This window comes from Triticum aestivum, chromosome 1A (assembly GCF_018294505.1).
Source record: "Triticum aestivum cultivar Chinese Spring chromosome 1A, IWGSC CS RefSeq v2.1, whole genome shotgun sequence".
NCBI lineage: Eukaryota > Viridiplantae > Streptophyta > Magnoliopsida > Poales > Poaceae > Triticum > Triticum aestivum.
This window is the reverse complement of record NC_057794.1, coordinates 391,630,679-391,652,115: the sequence shown is the minus strand read 5'-3', so window position 1 is coordinate 391,652,115 and position 21,437 is coordinate 391,630,679.

Below are 21,437 nucleotides of genomic sequence, written 5' to 3'. Positions count from 1 at the left end.
GAGGGCTGGATGAACAGTAGACGGTGGAGGGGTGGTTGAACAGTAGCCGGTGGAGTAGCGCGCTATGGAGGCTGGATGAACAGCAGCCCGTGGAGGCTGGAGGAGGTCGACGGTAGAGATGAACAACATCCCGTGGAGTCCCATTTTGCGATACGCCACACCCCTCCCGATGAACAGGACCCCCGTTTCGACCGTAGTGCTCCAACACATGTCCGTTTCCTCCGTTTTGCGGTACGCCACACCCCTCCCGATCAACAGGACCCCCGTTTCGACCGTAGTAGGTCTGTTTCCTCTGTTTTGCGGTACGCCACACCCCTCCCGATCAACAGGACCCCCGTTTCGACCGTAGGAGGTCCGTTTCCTCCGTTTTGCGGTACGCCACACCCCTCTCGATGAACAGGATCCCGTTTCGAATGTGGCCGGTCGAACACAAGGCTATTTCCTCCGTTCTGCGGTACGCCAGGCCTCGTTTCCATCGCCTGTTCCGTCCAAGCCCTCCCGATGAACACAATGCATTCCGTTGCCTCCCCATGAACACGACGCATTCCGTTGCCTCCCCATGAACATGACGCATTCTGTTGCCTCCCCATGAACATGACGACGACGCTGTTTCTCCGTTTCGACCTAGCCATGTACACGAGCCCTCGCCGTACATATGCGCGAGTAGGCATTCGAGACCCCACCCGTATGTACACATACGTGGCCGTATTTTCTTTCTTGCACCCTGACCGCAGTACATACGTGTACATGCTACGTGCGCGCCTCTACTACGACACATGCGTGCCTCTACATCGACCAGTATATATGTATGTACATGTTCGCGACCATAATGACAACGCTACGTATGCTTCGACCAGGTGGGTCCCGACTATCAGGCACTTTCTTGCGTGCGAAGATGTAGCTGGTGGGTCCCAGCAGTCAGGGGGGCGAATCGTTTTGTTTTTTTGCCCGGACGCACTTCCTTGCAAGGTGTAGTGGTGGGTCCCAGTAGTCAGGGGGGAAACGTTTTTTTCACGAAATATGGTGGCCCGTCCGGTGGGTCCCCGCTGTCAGGTGGAGGAATAATTATTTTGCACGTAATAAGGAGGCACTTCCTTGCTGCGGCCGTGGATCCAGTTGTCAGCCTCTTCATGTATAGTCCACGTCCGATGGAAGTCGTTCCTTGACCATGTTGACCACGCCGCGCCGAGAGCACCAGGGCGGTGGACGACGGTGAGGCCTAGGAAGGGGATGACGGGGAGCCGGGGAAGATGTGGCAGTGGAAGCCCGCGCGGAGAGGAGTACGAGGGTTCACTGGTTCGGCTGTGGTGTGAGGCTGCCGTCGCCGCAGGGCCTGGCCAGCGGTGGGAATAGTAGGGGGCGGTGAGGCCTCCGCGACAGCACAGCCGGCCACGGGAGGCAGGAGCAAGCGGCACGACCAGCGCTGCTTTGGGCGGCTGGAGCAAGAAGACCAGAGGTTGAAGAAGCACTACGGTCGTTGGATGGACATCGTACGGTCACTGGAGCTAGAATCATTCATATTGACTAAAGTTGACAAAGGCCCCCGTCCCAGTCAACTTAGTAGGCCCACAAGTCAGCCTCCCACCATGGTGGGTCCCAGCTAGCAGGGGGAGTATTCATTTTTTTGTGCGTAATAAGGAGGCACTTCCGGTGGGTCCGAGCTGACAGCGGGGGGAACGTTTTTTTGCGAAATACGCTGGCCCGTCCGGTGGGTCCGAGCAGTGAAGGGGGAAACGTTTTTTCGTGAAATAAGGTGGCCCGTCCGGTGGGTCCCTGCTGTCAGGTGGAGGAATAATTATTTTGCGCGTAATAAGGAGGCACTTCCTTGCGGCCGCCTGGACCTAGCTGCCAGCCTCTCCATGTACAGTACTCTTCCGATGGAAGTCGGTTGTTGACCACGTTGACCACGCCGCGCCGAGAGCACCAGGGCGGTGGTCTGGACGACGGCGAGGCCTAGGAAGGGGACGACGCGGAGCCGGGGAAGACGCAGCAGTGGAAGCCCGCGCGGAGAGGAGTACGAGGGTTCACTGGTTCGGCTGCGGTGTGAGGCTGCCGTCGCCGCAGAATAACAGGGGGTGTGGGTGAGTGGAGGGATGGCCTGGCCAGCGGTGGGAATAGTATGGGGGCGGTGAGGCCTCCGCGGCAGCACAGCCGGCCACGGGAGGCAGGAGCAGGAGGCACGACCGGCGCTGCTTTGGGCGGCTGGACCAAGAAGACCAGAGGTTGAAGAAGCACTACGGCCGTTGGATGGACATCGTACGGTCACTGAAGCTAGAAACGTTTATTATTGACTAAGTTGACAAAGCCCTTGGTACGCTCCAACTTAGTAGGCCCACAGGTCAGCCTCCGAAACGGTGCGCCCCAGATGTCAGGGGGAGGAATCATTTTTTGGGCGGCCGAAGCTAAGAATATCCGAGATTGAAGAAGAAGCACGACATCCGTTAGATAGACATCCAATGGCCACTGCTGCTAGAACCGTGTGTTGACTATAATAAGTTGGGAAAGCCTTGCATACGCGTCAACTTATTTTATTTAGGGGACGCGTCACTTAGTAGGCCCACAAGTGTGTGGCAGAGAACTTATAGCCCATTTGCGTTTTGTAAGAATGTACAACCCATTTTGGAATTCTAATGGAATTTACAACAGCCCATTTACAGTTTGTTAAAAGTACAACCCATTTTCTAGCTAGGACAATGATTAATAATTTCAACCAACCGTTGAAGACAGTAAAATTTCCCACATTTTGATGGGCTCCGACATATTTTTATCCCGAAATTTCTAGTTAGATTAAATATAAATTTGTATTACGTAAAAATCCAACGAAACATTGCGCGCGCAACAATGAAAATTTAAGATTTTCAAAATCCATAAATAATATTTTATAAACTAATTTCGTGTTTGGTGCATTTTTTATAGTTACTGCCCAGTTTTTATAATTACATCCCATTTATTATTTTTTAAAGCCCATTTTCCTGTTAAGCCTAATGCATCCCTCCTAGGAAAGATTTGCAGCCCAGTGGGGCGGAGAATAACAAGTTGACCTTGCCTGGGTATTCCTCAAAAAGACGTATAGCTGGGCTAGCCATTTTCATCTTGAAAAAATTAGTATCTGGGCTGGATATCTGGCCTGGGCTAGACGGGCCACAGCCCGCCCAGTTAATACCCTGCTCTCCTCTGAACAACAACGAAATCATCGCCAAGAAAAACTCTGCAGTGCTCACGCCTCAAAAACACAAATACTGCTCGAGCTGCTTGGTCCCAGCTGTCGGCCGCACCTTGTGCAATTCTCTCGTTTATATTGACTACATAGGTTGACAATGGTGTGGGACCGTGATGTCAGGAAACCAGGAGAAAGCAAAAAAAATATAGTTGTACATAATAAGGAGGCACTTGCGTACGTACGGCTATGGCCCTAGTGGGTCCCTAGTGTCATCCAGTCAAAATAAAGTCATCTCCTGAATCCTCATGTTCGTTGACGATGTTAACAATGCTCGGCGCCACAGCGAGCGCAACAACTCGAAGGACAACGGAGAGGGCCTCGCGGGCCCTACGGATGGTCTGATACAGCGCCCGCTACTCATTCAGGAAGCCAGGATCATCGGACACCTATGAGCACCTTCGAGAAACTAAGACGGCATGAAACGGTAAGGCCGCGCTTGGGAGCTCTGGTTTATTTCAAACCTGTATTAACATACAAGTGTAATTTACTCGTCATCGAAAACAACGCGTAAAATACAGGCGTAATGAAACCGAGGGCCTGAGGTCTGTAAGTAAAACCGGCGGGTTACGCGTGTAATTTGAGAGACCAGTGTATATTTTACGAGCACTGCTATATGGACGACATTACCAGACGATACATGCACGACGTGCGTATCATGCCATCCATGGGCAAGGCTGAAACAGCAGCTAACGGCTGGATTAGCAATCGTCCGAGTGTCGTTCAGCATTTTTATCGTGTGTCAAGTACTTCCGATATTTTACTAGTCGAAATCGACCAACCAAGCGCCTTCGCCCGAGACCATCTGCTTTAATTTACAAGCGTCAGTTTTACAAGCGGTTTTGGTTGGAAAACGACGATCCAATCACGGCCTAATATCATGAGTTGGTCGGAAGATCATATGGTTTCACGTCTAACCTACCCGACTTGTCGTATAGGCTATGAATGAAACATCAGACGATGAACTTCTTAAGCACGGAAACAACAGAAGAGGATGATCTTCTTAACAAGCAAATCACTGGCATTAGATCGACATGCAAAACAATACGAAGCATTATTCTCAGGAGGCACGGTGAACATCTCGTGATGCCGCATGCCACAACATTCCAAGCTCAACTTTGCAATCAAACACAAGGCCTGGCATTACATAGACAATATTCAGAACAAACTCTTAACACAGGAATATCTCAGCAGAGTAACTATTTACTTCTAAACTGAACACATGAATAGGAAAAAACACTCGACGCTGCTCACAGCAAGGGCGTCCCACTCAAAAATATCAAATGCATGTCTTCTGGCTAACATCAATGAGCAAATTTTGACAAGGTTTTCCAATTCCAATATATTAAACTAACGTCTTCTTGCTACCATCAATGATTAATCTTTGACAAGCTTTTCCCATTCAAAATATGTAATGCCTATGATCGTGGAGTCATGTCGCTTCTTGCTAACATCAATGATTAAACTTTGACAAGCTTTTCCCATTCAAAATATGTAATGCCTATGATTGTGGAGTCCTGTCGCTTCTTGTACTTGTGTGGGCACTTCTTGCCCAGGGCACTCCACGTGTTGTTAAATTGCCAATGGTCTCTGCAGACTAGTCATGTCACCAGTGTCTAATATTTATGGCACCAGCTGTAGCAATGGAGGGATTCGGTGCCAAACTAAGAAAAGGTGAAATTGGCACCTCTTTTGGCCTACATAGTGGAAGGCCTAATACTCTATAAAGCTTCTCGGTCACTCCTTCTGTAATGTAGCGCAAACATTGACTGCTTCTTTCTACAAAGTGGAACGACCAACTGGACCTAGTAATGCAGTAGTTTGCCTTGGACACATTGGCTCCTTTTGTGCAGTTGAACTAAAATCGAAGTCGGAATAAAACCGAGCTTTAATTTTGATATCCCTGTAAGCAACAAAAGGTATAAGGGAAACAATTACTGAGAAATAACGGTTGATGACTTGTACTCACAGAAGAAAAACATCTGCTGATCTACCTTATCTTAATGGGAAACAAAGCAGGAGAGTAGCAATTCTCAATCAGTGTGATTCATTCATATTAACTGAGACATTATCTTAACAATGCCTTGTTTCAAGATGTATAAAGAACGAAAAAGCAGAAAAGTATCATTCCTAAAACAATGCGACTGATTCATTTTAACAGAGACATTATCTTAACAATACCTTGGTTAAACATGTAGAAAGAACTACAAAGCAGGATAGTACTATTTGTAAAACACTGTAAGTCTGTAACTGATATATAATAATAGAGACATTATCTAAACAATACATTTCTTAAACATGTACTCCGGCCGATCCCTAATAGAAATGGTACTCCTGCTGATCCCTAACAAGTGTTTGCAGTTTTGAACTAAGATTCAGTTCTAGGGTAGAGTGGGCGCAACAACAGTATGTGCTTCCATCTACTTATAAAGGGGGTGATGCAGAGTTTGTTGTAACAAAGCAACAAGCATCATGTCTGGGTTGGTCACTACTTAATGGGAAAATACAGCATACAATAGCTTCAATTCAACATTTACTTAAAACAATACCAATACAAGTAGCACAACATCTCAAAGCACACTGCACAATCATGTGGATGAAGGCCCGTACTGACCTTTCATGAGACCGACAACGATAAAATACGAATCTGCCAACACGAATAGGAAATCCAATGCCGTTTTGTGCAGTTGCACTGAAATCAAGCAAAGTGTTTCGCGTAGTGAAGCAAAAGGTCGTAATAGCAACAAGTTGAATAGATATCCCTGTATAAACAGAGGCAAAAAAGGAATCAATTACTGGCTAATAAAGGAGGATGAAACATGCGGCCACAAAAATGGTAATCCCGCCAATCCCTAACAAGTGTTGCAGTTTTGAAATAAGATTTAGTAGTTAATTCTGAGAGTGGCATCAATTACTGGCTTATAAAGGGGGTGATTCTGAATTTGTTATAACAAAGCAACAAGCATTATGTCTGGCTTGGTCCCATTTTTGTTCACTACTTAATGGGAAAAGACAGCAATACAATAGCTTCAATTCATCATTTATTTAAAAACAGTACCAATACAAGTAGCACAGCATCTCAAAACACACTGCACGATCATGTGGATGAAGGCAAGTACCAACCTGTCATGACGCACACAATATCACGTACGAATCTGCCAACACGAATAGGAAATCCAATCTCGTTTTGTGCAGTTGCACTGAAATCAAGCAAAGTGTTTCGCGTAGCGAAGCAAAATGTCACAATAGCAACAAGTTGAATAGATATCCCTGTATAAACAGAGGCAAAAAAGGAATCAATTACTGGCTAATAAAGGAGGATGAAACATGCGGCCACAAAAATGGTAATCCCGCCAATCCCTAACAAGTGTTGCAGTTTTAAAATAAGATTCAGTAGTTAATTCTGAGAGTGGCATCAATTACTGGCTTATAAAGGGGGTGATGCTGAATTTGTTGTAACAAAGCAACAAGCATCATGTCTAGGTTGGTCCCATTTTTGTTCACTACTTAATGGGAAAAGACAGCAATACAATAGCTTCAATTCATCATTTATTTAAAACAGTACCAATACAAGTAGCAGAACATCTCAAAGCACACTGCACAATCATGTGGATGAAGGCCTGTACTGACCTTTCATGATACGACCAACATAAAATACGAATCTACCAACACGAATAGGAAATCCAATCAAGTTTTGTGCAGTTGCACTGAAATCAAGCAAAGTTGCCGGTGTGACATTTAAGTTTTCTATAGCAACAAGTTGAATAGATATCCCTGTTTTAAGAGGCAAAAAAGAAAACAATTACTGGCCAATAAAGGAGGATGAAACATGCGGCCACAAAAAGAAGCATCTACCTTATCTTGATGGAAAACAAAGTATAGGACAGTAGCATTTCTAAAATGGTTGCATTGATTCATATTAACAGAGAAATTCTTTTAAAACAGATCAGTAGTTAATTCTGAGATTAACAACAGCAAAATAGCTGCATGGGACATGCCAGCACCATGTGCGTCCACACGTATAAATGGGTGATGCAGAGTATGTAGCCAAGCAGCATATATGCGTTGGTCCCATATTTGTTCTCTTTGAACCTTCTTCCTATGTGAGGGCAGCAAATCTAGTCGTGCACAAACTACCCGACCCCCCAGTTTCTTTCCCTTTTCAACAAAGAGATCGGTTCCTTACAGATGTGTGTACTGGGTTACCCCTTTTTCCCTTTTCGACCTACAAAGCGGCTGGATAGCCAGTCTATACTACTTTCCGCCCCTCCTTTCCTCATTGAACCACGTCCTAGATTCTTGCTCCAGCCCACCGCACCCTTCTTTCCTCTTTGAACCAAGACCTAGATTCGACTAAAGATCGAAAAAGATCTACATGCAGCTAGAGCAACGACGATTTCTAAGAAACTTATACCTTAGGGTCGTCGGGATGTGGCAAGGCGTGCGGCGGGAGGCAGGATCTGCCCACACTACGTACATTAGCGAGGAAGAAGGGGTCAGTGGCCCTCCCGCACAAGCGCTGGGTGAAAGAGAATAGCGCAGCCGGCAGTGGATTGCCTCCCTCGCCGAAGGCGATAGAGTGAACGCTGCACCTCCTCCCCTTCCTGGTGCGACGGATACGGACGCCTCCTTCACCAGCTGTGAGGGGGGGGGGAGAGAGAGACAAGAGGCCAACAGTCTTGTTTAGATCTGGTGAAGAGAGGGTGAGAGACTGTGAATATAGCAAACCCTAGCAAATGGACGCTGAGCCTCCAGCGTGTAACATATATGTAGTGCGGCGAGCGTGTGGAGAGTGCAAAACCCTAGTGAACAAGCGCTGAGGCTCCCGCTTATATATATAAATAGTATGGACTGAGCTCCGATGCCTTCACTGCACCTGCTTTTGCCTGTATGACAGGTGAGCCAGACACATTTTGGGCCCACCTGTCGTAAAACCCTAGCGGAAAATTGCACCAACGTGAAAGACAACTGCGTCTCCAACGCAACCAAGGTGAACTGACGAAGGATATCATCTTTGTGCGTAACAAGCAAAGAGCACTGATGATAGGTGAGCTTGTTTTTGGTCGAAAATCGATCAGCTTCATCAGCCGACGCAACCATGAGCATCGATAGGTCATCGTGGTGATGCATCATCCATTTGGCATCATGTTTGGGTGAGGCACCTAAGAAGTTCGACAAATCCTCACTGTTGTCTGTTTCTTCTCAGTAATCAAGCTCGAGGAAGGAAGAACCACGTGGCAGAGGACAGTGAGGCGGAACAACAATGGCCATCCAATTTTGTGCAGTTCCACTAAAATTGAGGAAGACATGCTCGGGTATGGAGACATGCATCGCTGTTTCCAAAATTATAAAAAGGGTTAGCAACGACATCTCAATTGTCAATAAGAATTAATGAAAAGTACACCAACAAACAGAAGCATCATAATTATCTTGATGGGAACTAAACCAGGATACCCGAGAAAAAAAGCATTTCTTCATTTAACCAGTGATAGTACTACCACCATATGGACAATGACCGCACAACCACCATGTACTTTTTGTCGAAACAACATGTATACCTCCACCGAGGCATAAATCAGGACAACTTTTTGAGTGGCATTTCCTCTATAATAGTACTAGTAGGTGATGTTGGACTAGCCGACGAACCCTAGCTACTATGCATGGGGAGCTGGGGAGTAGTCGCATAGAAGAAAACCCGCACGCAGCGACCTGGGGAGCTGGACCAGTACAAGAAGTTATACCTCAGGTGGGCGAGATGTCATTTAGGCGGGCGGGCGGGATCTGCCCACACGACGGCAGCGAACAAGGGCGCGGAGGATCTTCGTCCGCGCCAGCGCCGGCTCCGAGAGGACGGTGCGCATCGGCTTCCTCCGTTGCCGACGGCGACAACGTCAATGCTGCACCTCCTCACCTCCCGCAGCGGACGGGATTTGTCCGGATCTGTGACCACCGGTGAGGGGAGAGATAGAGTGGACACTGTCATCTTGTTTTGATATGGAGAGGGTGAGAGAGCGAGACGCGAGAAACTCTATCAAACAAGAGGCTATAATGGAGTAAAAAAAAATCTCTCCATAGCAGTGGTTTTAAATAGAATACGCGCGTTCCCGGAAAAAAGAAATGAAAACTGGCGGACAATTTTTTAAGGGTCTGTCTAGGACACATCTAGATGTGACATAGTTATGTCACATATAAGTTGATGTCCACTCTGTTTGTGGTCTTTTCCTAGTTTTTTTGTTTCTTGTTGCTACATTATATACTTGTGGGAGCTTGATGTGATATCCTTAAATAACATCTAGATGTGAATTAGACAAACTGATTTTCTAACGTACCAAGAAAGAAAACTCGATCAAAAACACGCCCCCGCTTCCAGGTCGCGAGAGTCGTCGCGCACACACACATAGACATCGACATGCATATCCGTGTTTACGTAAAATTCCATTTCCATCTCCATCTCCAATCATATTTGTCCAACTGGCACATTATTTACGTTGTTAATTATATACGCAGCAATATTAACGTACAACATCTCTTGTTTGCGCACGTCCGGACCGCTGCCATGGCCGGTCCTGACCAACCCGAACCCTCTTCATCACCCGCGCGTACTTCCTGCCCGAAACGGTCAGTGCCGCATTCATGCCCGGCCAGAGCGGATGCGACCACTCACCGGCGCCGGCATTGAAGCGGCGCGCCGGCTGAGAGAGTGTTGCCCGCGCCGCTTCCGGGTGCACGCAGCTGCTCCGCGTTCAAAGGTCGCAATAGCCGGCTACAACATGCGCGATCTCTTCCAGTAGTAAGTTCTTGGGAGTCCGTGCTATAGCTAGCTGTCCTCCCCCAACTTGTCAATCTCTTCCAGTAGTGCTAGTACTCCATGGCGTGATCCATCGACAAGCAGGCGGGAAAGTTATGGTATACTACTCGGTTTGCGGTGAGTGGCATGCCGAGCGACCGTGTGGGGTCGAGCCATGGAGGAGGGTGAGACACGAACACGACAAACGTGATTTAGACATTGGTTTTGCTCGATGGCGCGATCCAACGAAACGAAACATTGGTTTCTCTCCGTTTCCATTTTTTCTCCGGAAAAACGGAAACTTTTCCACTCCATTTTCATTCCTATTCCAAGGTTTCCCCGTTACAACATTCCATCAAATACAAAGGAAAACTAACACGTATGCTGATGCATCTCAATGATTCACAGATCATAGCCAATATTTACTTCACAACTAAAGAAAAAAGTTGTGAGAGCGTGTACGATAGAAAAACTACTAATGGGGTCACTATGACTTAAACCCTAAACCCTAAACATGATTTAATTTCCTGGCCAGGTAGAACCTGTCGAAGGAAAGATGGCTGGCACCCTCGGATCATACGATGCTTTTGTGCAGTTCCACTAAAATCGACCTGAGCATCCCTGATGGCAAAGATATTGAAGAAGTGTGATTGGAATAATAGTACTGGCACTAGTTCATGAGACATAAACTCATCACAAGTAGAAGCCGGTAGAAGTAGAGAAAGATCGACATGGAGATGGAGCTACGGCAGTGGAGCAAGCCGGCTCCAAAAGGAAGATGGACTACCTGGGACGTCGGGCTGTAGCTAGAAGGGCGGTTAGGACGCGACATCGGCCCATACTGCGGTGACCCCCGATTGGGACGCACCGACTGTGGGTTTTCTTCCTCGCCGATGTCGACCGCGTCTACGCAGAACATTGTTCCCTTCCCCCAGCTGCGGGATCAGGCCCCTCATTCTATGCTTATGAAGAGAGCAACCTAAGCAAGCAGGCTTGTAGCTTAGGCTCCTGCTAGTGTATATATAGTGGTTTTCTTTTTCTCTCCATATCAACCATTTTATATTGCCTACGTGTCATTCAAGAGTGAAATGATGGTTGCTTCTTCCGACTAACTTACCATGTGATTTGACTGCTCCTTAGTGGCCCCTACATGTACTCCCCCTATGTGTATGCAACAGTCACACGTACACATGGATGCAAAAATGGCGCGACACCCTAATGCATGCATGTCCGAGCACACGACAGAACACACACAGTCACGCTCAAGTGCTCAACCTACACGTGCATGCACACACATACTCAGTCAGGGTGAGCTAGTGACCGTATGAACACCGGAAAATATATATATTATGCGCAATGAGCGTATTATGAAGTCCACTGACCGTATTTTTACAAATATACAGTGACAGACAGTGTATTTATCTCGTTTGAAATTAAGCCATATTAACCGGAGAGGAGGCAACATGGACTAGCATTACTTTGCTGTGTCCCGTCAACTTGCCGAACAAGGAGAAGGTTGCAGGACGGGAGAAGCTTGCGCGCGGTGGCTCGCAGGACAAGGAGAAACTTTTGACTAATGCAAGCTCTCCCTCGCTCAGGCGGTGGACGTGCAACAGTTAATTTGGTGTCAGATTGCCAGAAGCATACACTATACTACTAGTGCTATTATTGTTCGACTTCCCGAACAGCCAAGCGCAAAGTTTACTAGTACTACTACTATAGTCCATAAAGGTACGTACTGCTACGTCTTGAGCTTGCGTTGGTTTTCCCCGAAGAGGAAGGGATGATGCAGCAGAGTAGCGTAAGTATTTCCCTCGGTTTTTGAGAACAAAGGTATCAATCCAGTAGGAGCCCACGCTCAAGTCCCTCGTACCTGCACAAAGCGATAGCTACTCGCAACCAACGCGATTAGGGGTTGTCAAGCCCTTCACAGTCACTTACGAGAGTGAGATATGATAGATAGAATATTTTTGGTATTTTCGATATAAGGATGCAAAGTAAAAAGTAAAAGCAAAGTAAATAGCAAAACAATATAAAAGTGATGGAGATTGATATGATGAGAATAGACCCGGGGGCCATAGGTTTCACTAGTGGCTTCTCTCAAGAGCATAAGTATTCTACGGTGGGTGAACAAATTACTGTTGAGCAATTGATAGAATTGTGCATAATTATGAGAATATCTAGGCATGATCATGTATATAGGCATCACGTCCGTGACAAGTAGATCGAAACAATTCTGCATCTACTACTATTACTCCACTCATCGACCGCTATCCAGCATTCATCTAGAGTATTAAGTTAAAAACAGAGTAACGCCTTAAGCAAGATGACATGATGTAGAGAGATAAATTCATGCAATATGAAATAAACCCCATCTTGTTATCCTCGATGGCAACGATACAATACGCGCATTGCTGCCCCTTCTGTCACTGGGTAAGGACACCGCAAGATAGAACCCAAAGCTAAGCACTTCTCCCATGGTAAGAACTACCAATCTAGTTGGCCAAACCAAACGGATAATTCGAAGAGACTTGCAAAGATAACCTATCATGCATAAAAGAATTTAGAGAAGATTCAAATATTATTCATAGATAGACTTGATCATAAACCCACAATTCATCGGTCTCAACAAACACACCGTAAAAAGAAGATTACATCGAATAGATCTCCACAAGAGAGGGGGAGAACTTTGTATTGAGATTCAAAGAGAGAGAAGAAGCCATCTTGCTACTAACTATGGACCCGAAGGTCTGAAGTAAAACTACTCACACTTCATCGAAGGGGCTAGGATGATGTAGAAGCCCTCTGTGATGACGGCCCTCTTCCGGCGGAGCTCCGGAATAGGCCCCAAGATGGGATCTCGTGGATACAGAAAGTTGCGGCGGTGGAATTAGGGTTTTGGCTCCTGTTCTGACCGTTTGGGGGTACGTGTGTATATATAGGAGGAAGGAGTACGTCGATGGAGCACCGAGGGGCCCACGAGGCAGGGGGCGCCCCCTAGGGGGGGCGCCCCCCACCCTCGTGACCACCTCTTTGATCCCTTGCAGTAGGGTCCAAGTCTCCTGGATCACGTTCGGTGAGAAAATCACGTTTCCGAAGATTTTATTCCGTTTGGACTCCGTTTGATATTCTGTTTATCCGAAACACTGAAATAGGCAAAAAACAACAATTCTGGGCTGGGCCTCCGGTTAATAGGTTAGTCCCAAAAATAATATAAAAGTGGAAAATAAAGCCCAATATAGTCCAAAACAGTAGATAATATAGCATGGAGCAATCAAAAATTATAGATACGTTGGAGACGTATCAGGCATCCCCAAGCTTAATTCCTGCTCGTCCTCGAGTAGGTAAATGATAAAAAGAGAATTTTTGATGCGGAGTGCTACTTGGCATAATTTCAATGCAAATCTTCTTAATTGTGGTATGAATATTCAGATTAGAAAGATTCAAGACAAAAGTTTATATTGACATAGAAAATAATAATACTTCAAGCATACTAACAAAGCAATTATGTCTTCTCAAAATAACATGGCCAAAGAAAGTTATCCCTACAAAATCATATAGTCTGGCTATGCTCCATCTTCCCCACACAAAGTATTTAAATCATGCACAACCCCGATGACAAGCCAAGCAATTGTTTCATACTCTAACTTTTTCAAAACTTTTTCAATCTTCACGCAATACATGAGCGTGAGCCATGGATATAGCACTATAGGTGGAATAGAATGGTGGTTGTGGAGAAGACAAAAAGGAGAAGATAGTCTCACATCAACTAGGCGTATCAACGGGCTATGGAGATGCCCATCAATAGATATCAATGTGAGTGAGTAGGGATTGCCATGCAACGGATGCACTAGAGCTATAAATGTATGAAAGCTCAACAAAAGAAACTAGTGGGTGTGCATCCAACTTGCTTGCTCACGAAGACCTAGGGCAATTTGAGGAAGCCCATCATTGGAATATACAAGCCAAGTTCTATAACGTAAAATTCCCACTAGTATATGAAAGTGACAACATATGAGACTCTCTATATGAAGAACATGGTGCTACTTTGAAGCACAATATATAAGACTTGCTATATCATGGTGCTACTTTGAAGCACAAGTGTGGAAAAAAAGATAGTAGCATTGCCCTTTTTTATTTATTTGTATTTTTTTGGGCCTTTTTTCTTTGGCCTTTTTTTTGGGACAATGCTCTATTGAATGATGATCATCACACTTCTATTTATTTACAACTCAATGATTACAACTCGATACTAAAACAAAGTATGACTCTATATGAATGCCTCCGGCGGTGTACCGGGATATGCAATGAATCAAGAGTGACAAGTATGAAAGAATTATGAACAGTGGCTTTGCCACAAATACTATGTCAACTACATGATCATGCTAAGCAATATGACAATGATGGATGTGTCATGATGAACTAGATGGTGGAAAGTTGCATGGCAATATATCTCGGAATGGCTATGGAAATGCCATAATAGGTAGGTATGGTGGCTGTTTTGAGGAAGGTATATGGTAGGTGTATGATACCGGCGAAAGGTGCGCGGTATTAGAGAGGCTAGCAAGGGTGGAAGGGTGAGAGTGCGTATAATCCATGGACTCAACATTAGTCATAAAGAACTCATATACTTATTGAAAATTTTTAGAAGTTATCAAAGCAAAGTATTACGCGCATGCTCCTAGGGGGATAGATTGGTAGGAAAAGACCATCGCTCGTCCCCGACCGCCACTCATAAGGAAGACAATCAATAAATAAATCATGCTCCGACTTCATCACATAACGATTCACCATACGTGCATGCTACGGGAATCACAAACTTCAACACAATTATTCTTTAAATTCACAACTACTCAACTAGCATGACTTTAATATTATCACCTCCATATCTCAGAAAAATTATCATGCTTCAATCTTTTCTTAGTATTCAACACACTCAAAAGAAAGTTTCACAAATCTTGAATACCAAGCATATTATTATTAGGCAAATTACCATGATATTAAGAGACTCTCAAATTAATTTAAGTGAAGCATGAGAGATCAATAGTTTCTTTAAAACGAATCCACCACCGTGCTCTAAAAGATCTAAGTGAAGCACATAGAGCAAAATTATAACGCTCAAAATATATAAGTGAAGCACATAGAGCAAAATTATCTAGCTCAAAGGATATAAGTGAAGCACATAGAGTATTCTATCCAATTTTAATTCATGTATGGCTCTCTCAAAAGGTGTGTACAGAAAGGATGATTGTGGCATACTAACAAACAAAGACACAAATAATACAAGACGCTCCAAGCAAAACACATATCATGTTGGTGAATAAAAATATAGCTCCAAGTAAATTACCGATGGAAGTGGACGAAAAGAGGGGATGCCTTCCGGGGCATCCCCAAGCTTTGACCTTTTGGTGTACTTGGATTATCTTGGGGGTTCCATGGGCATCCCCAAGCTTAGGCTCTTGCCACTCCTTGTTCCATGATCCATCAAAAGAATTCACCCAAAACTTGAAAACTTCACAACACAAAACTCAAGATAGAAAACTCGTGAGCTCCGTTAGCGAAAGAAAACAAAAGACCACTTCAAGGTACTGTAATGAACTCATTCTTTATTTATATTGGTGTTAAACCTACTGTATTCCAACTTATCTATGGATTATAAACTATTTTACTAGCCATGGGTTCATCAAAATAAGCAAACAACACACGGAAAACAGAATCTGTCAAAAACAGAATAGTCTGTAGTAATCTGTAGCTAGCGCAAAATCTGGAACCCAAAAAATTCTAAAATAAATTGCTGGACGTGAGTAATTTATCTGTTAATCATCTTCAAAAAGAATTAACTAAATAGCACTCTTCAAATAAAAATGGCAGCAGTTCTCGTGAGCGCTAAAGTTTCTGTTTTTTACAGCAAGTTCAACAAGACTCCCCCCAAGTCTTCCCAACGGTTCTACTTGGCACAAACACTAATTAAACACAAATAACACAACCAAAACAGAGGCTAAATAATTTATTTATTAAATAACAGCAAGGAAAAATATTGGGATGTCTCCCAACAAGCGCTTTTCTTTAAAGCCTTACAGCTAGGCATTGATAATTTTAATGATGCTCACATGTAAGACAAGAATTGAAGCACAAAAGGAGCATCATAAAGCATGTGACAAACACATATAAGTCTAACATACTTCCTATGCATAGGCATCTTATAGGCAAACAAATTATCAAGGCAATCAAAAACTAGCATATGCAAGGAAGAGGAAAGAAACAATAGCAATCTCAACATAACGAGAGGTAATTTAGTAACATGAAAATTTCTACAACCATATTTTCCTCTCTCATAGTAATTACATGTAGGATCATAAGCAAATTCAACAATATAGCTATCACATAAAATATTCTCAACATGATCCACATGCATGCAAAGTTGGCACTTTTCCGAAATAGTGGGATTAACATTAACTAAAGTCATGACCTTCCCAAACACACTTTTATCAAAACTTCATAAGATTGAACATTCTCTAAATATGTGGGATCTAAAGTTGACATTCTTACAAACCCACTTTCAATATTATTGCAAACATTATAATCAATCTCATATTCATCATGGGGTTTAAATAAATTTTCAATATCATAAGAAGAATCACCCCAATCATGATCATTACAACAAGTAGTAGACATAGCAAAACTAGCATCCCCAAGCTTAGGGTTTTGCATATTATTAGCACAATTGACATCAAGAGAGTTTATAGTAAAATCATTGCAATCATGCTTTTTATTCAAAGATCTATCGTGAATCACTCCATAAGGTATTTCATCACAATTTTCTGATTTACGGATTTTAGGCAAAAGCTTATAAAGATAATCTAGTGCATCCAAATCACTAGGAATTGGTTCATCATCATTGGATCTCTTAAAAAGATTGGCAAGCGGATGAGGATCCATAGATCTTAGGTTCTCTGTTTAGTAATAAATAAACAACTATTCTAACCATACGAGCAAACAAGAGCAAACGGGCAAAAGAGGCAAATAGAGAGGGAGGATAAATAAAGAGAGGGCGAAAAACGACAAGGGTGAATTGGGGGGAGAGGAAAATGAGAGACAAATGGCAAATAATGTAATGCGAGAGATAGGGATTGTGATGGGTACTTGGTATGTTGACTTTTTGCGTAGACTCCCCGGCAACGGCGCTAGAAATCCTTCTTGCTACGTCTTGAGCTTGCGTTGGTTTTCCCTGAAGAGGAAGGGATGATGCAGCAGAGTAGCGTAAGTATTTCCCTCAGTTTTTGAGAACCAAGGTATCAATCCAGTAGGAGCCCACGCTCAAGTCCCTCGTACCTGCACAAAGCGATAGCTACTCGCAACCAACGTTTGTCAAGCTCTTCACGGTCACTTACGAGAGTGAGATCTGATAGATAGAATATTTTTGGTATTTTTGATATAAGGATGCAAAGTAAAAAGTAAAAGCAAAGTAAATAGCAAAACAATATAAAAGTGATGGAGATTGATATGATGAGAATAGACCTGGGGGTCATAGGTTTCACTAGTGGCTTCTCTCAAGAGCATAAGTATTCTACGATGGGTGAACAAATTACTGTTGAGCAATTGATAGAATTGTGCATAATTATGAGAATATCTAGGCATGATCATATATATAGGCATCACGTCCGTGACAAGTAGATCGAAATGATTCTGCATCTACTACTATTACTCCACTCATCGACCGCTATCCAGCATGCATCTAGAGTATTAAGTTAAAAACAGAGTAACGCCTTAAGCAAGATGACATGATGTAGAGAGATAAATTCATGCAATATGAAATAAACCCCATCTTGTTATCCTCGATGGCAACGATACAATACGTGCATTGCTGCCCCTTCTGTCACTGGGTAAGGACACCGCAAGATCGAACCCAAAGCTAAGCACTTCTCCCATGGCAAGAACTACCAATCTAGTTGGCCAAACCAAACGGATAATTTGAAGAGACTTGCAAAGATAACCAATCATGCATAAAAGAATTCAGAGAAGATTCAAATATTATTCATAGATAGACTTGATCATAAACCCACAATTCATCGGTCTCAACAAACACACTGCAAAAAGAAGATTACATCGAATAGATCTCCACAAGAGAGGGGGAGAACTTTGTATTGAGATTCAAAGAGAGAGAAGAAGCCATCTAGCTACTAACTATGGACCCGAAGGTCTAAATTAAAACTACTCACACTTCATCGGAGGGGCTAGGATGATGTTTTAGCCCTCCGTGATGACGGCCCTCTTCCGGCGGAGCTCCGGAACAGGCCCTAAGATGGGATCTCATGGATACAGAAAGTTGCGGCGGTGGAATTAGGGTTTTGGCTCCTGTTCTGATTGTTTGGGGGTACGTGTGTATATATAAGAGGAAGGAGTATGTCGGTGGAGCACTGAGGGGCCCACGAGGCAGGGGGCGCGCCCTAGGGGGGCGCCCCCACCCTCGTGACCACCTCTTTGATCCCTTGCAGTAGGGTCCAAGTCTCCTGGATCACGTTCGGTAAGAAAATCACGTTTCCAAAGATTTTATTCCGTTTGGACTCCGTTTGATATTCTGTTTATCCGAAACACTGAAATAGGCAAAAAAAGCAATTCCGGGCTGGGCCTCCGGTTAATAGGTTAGTCCCAAAATAATATAAAAGTGGAAAATAAAGCCCAATATAGTCCAAAACAATAGATAATATAGCATGGAGCAATCAAAAATTATAGATATGTTGGAGACGTATCACATACTATACTAGTACTAGGAACCGGATGGAGGAGCGTCTGCACTCTTATTATAATTTTAAAATGTGATAAAGCAATCTTCAACACATTTGGTTCTCTTCGAGGGTTCTCGCATGTGATAATGGAAGTTGATTGCATGGAACACTCGCCACAATTCTCGCTTAATTCTGGCTCATATCCTGTTACAAATAGTAGCGCTCAGTAATATTTCCTCTTTTTTTGTTATTCAACATGTAAATAGGTCAGCAAACCTTGCATCGCATCTTCATGCGAACCGTGCTTGCTGCACTTTGAATGTGGCCGAGAGCTGGCTTGATGAAACACCTCGCTTCCTACTTCTTTTTTTGTGGGGTACCTCGCTTCCTAGTGACCAGTGTCTTGACTGATCGTCCTAAGAATGCTTATATATGAATAAAGCTCTCTCATTTACCCGCCAAAAAGATTAAGCCATATTAACCGGAAAGGAGGGAGTATGGACTAGCACTACTTTTTGGTGTGTCCCGTCAACTCGCAGAACGAGGAGAAGCTTGCAGGACAAGGTGAAGCTCGCTTACGCCTTTTGACTAATGCAACCTACCCTCGGTGGACATGCATCAGTCCATTCGGTGTCAGATTGTCAGAGGCATACACTGTAGTACCCAACATGCGGAGTACCATGATTGTTCGACTTCACGAAGGGGCGAAGAGCCAAGCGCAGTAGTACGCGTACTTGGTTTTGCACCTTCATGCTACTCCACCCTCCGTCACATTTTACAGGGCGCGCTTCATTATGATGCATTTCTCTCAATGCATTTCCACCACCAGAGAGACTTTAGACGCGTTTGGTTTAATGCTCAATTAATTAGGGCGTGGTAACCGCAATCAAGTCCACAATTTTCTCTCCATGTACTGTACTACTACGGAGTGCATGCATGTGTGTACCCGGGGTGGAAGCACTGCATGCATGTGTGTACGCATTATTCCCACTAGTAATAGACGCCGTGCTATAACTACCAATGCTATTTTTCAGGCCGATCGCTAGTCGCCTTGGTCCCACAGTTTTTTTTCTTTTTTCTGAAGCGCGCTGTATAAACAGTGACAGATGGAGTAGTATGAACGGATTCAAAGAAGAGCGTATTCATGGTTGCTTCTTCAGAGCAACTTACAGTGGGAAAGGTGGGGCTTATGATTTGACTGCTCATTACTCACTATTAATGCGGCGCAACGACCGGGCTGAGCCTCCCATGCAGTTGTGCACTACCCCCTCGGTTCTTAAATATACTCCGGAGTATTTGTCTTTCTAGAGATTTCAACGAGTGACTACTCAAATATTTGTCTTTTTAGAGATTTCAAATGGACTGGCACATACGGATGTATATAGACATATTTTACAGTGTAGATTCACTCATTTTGCTCCGTATGTAGTCACTTGTTGAAATCTCTGTTAAGACAAATAGAATATTTAGGAATGGAGGGAGTACACATACGAAGCAAAATGAGTGAATCTACACTCTAAAATATTCCTGTTTGAAATTTGTAAAAAGACAAATATTTAGGAATGAAGGAGTATAATTTTGTGCATGGCACATGGACCCGGATGATGAAGAGGCTTCTGGCAATGCTATCAAGCTTCCATCATTTATTTACATAATTGACGTACTATACAAATAATTTTCCAGCGACATGAAATTGTACAATGGTGTGAGCTTTCAGTTTTTGTTTCGCATGTCTTGCCATCGATGCTCTTTCGGAACAATAAAAAACTAACTTCCTTGCTAATGCATGTCAATTATTAGCAGATCAGAGCTAATAATTACATCACAACTGAAGACAAAGTTGTGAGAAGGTGTTAAATTAAAATTGATCCATGCTTTCATTGGCAGCAAAGTCCCCCCCCCAGCTCTGTCTAAATCAAGAAGGCATGTTGGGAAAAAAGTAGCTGTCTGGAGCATGCAACATTCCGATCATTTTGTGCAGTTGCACTAAAATAGAGCTGAGCGTCCCTGTTCCAAAGATATCAAGTGTGATTACGATAATAGAGGACTGCTGATGAAACAATAAACACACAAATAGAAGCCGGTCACCTTTGCAGTCTCTCTTAAGACTAACTAGTTGGAGAAGATTAGGCTCGGAGTTGGATGAGGAGGATAGAGCAAAACCAATCTCCCTTTGTGCAGTCGCACTGAAATGTAGAGATGTTGCCCGTGTGACATTTTAGTACAACTGCACAAAACACTCTTAAGAAAAAAGTGATTTGTGCAGTTCACCAAAAGGTTGCAATAGCAACGAGGTGAAATGGATAGCCCTGTTTGCAAAAAAGAGGTAGAAAGGAAACAATTACTAGCCAATAACAGTTGATGACACATGCGACGACAAAAAAGAAGCATATTCCTTGTCCTAAGGGAAGATAACAACATGGTTGTGTTTGTCTAAAACGGTGTGAGGACAAGAATGCAATATGGAAAGTACGCCAGACGAGCTACGTTTTGGGCAAAGAACTATGGAAGATCCACATGCAGCAACGTGGGAAAACGGGCAGTGGAGAAAGGCCGGAGGGGATACCTGGAGGTCGTCGGGGTGTAACTAGGTGAGCGGCGGCGGGCGGAATCTGCGAGTAGGTGGCGTAGGCCCTGCCGCGCCAGAGCTTGGTCAGAGAGAACGACGTGTACCATAGATCGGGACGTGTTGCCTCGGCACCGTCGA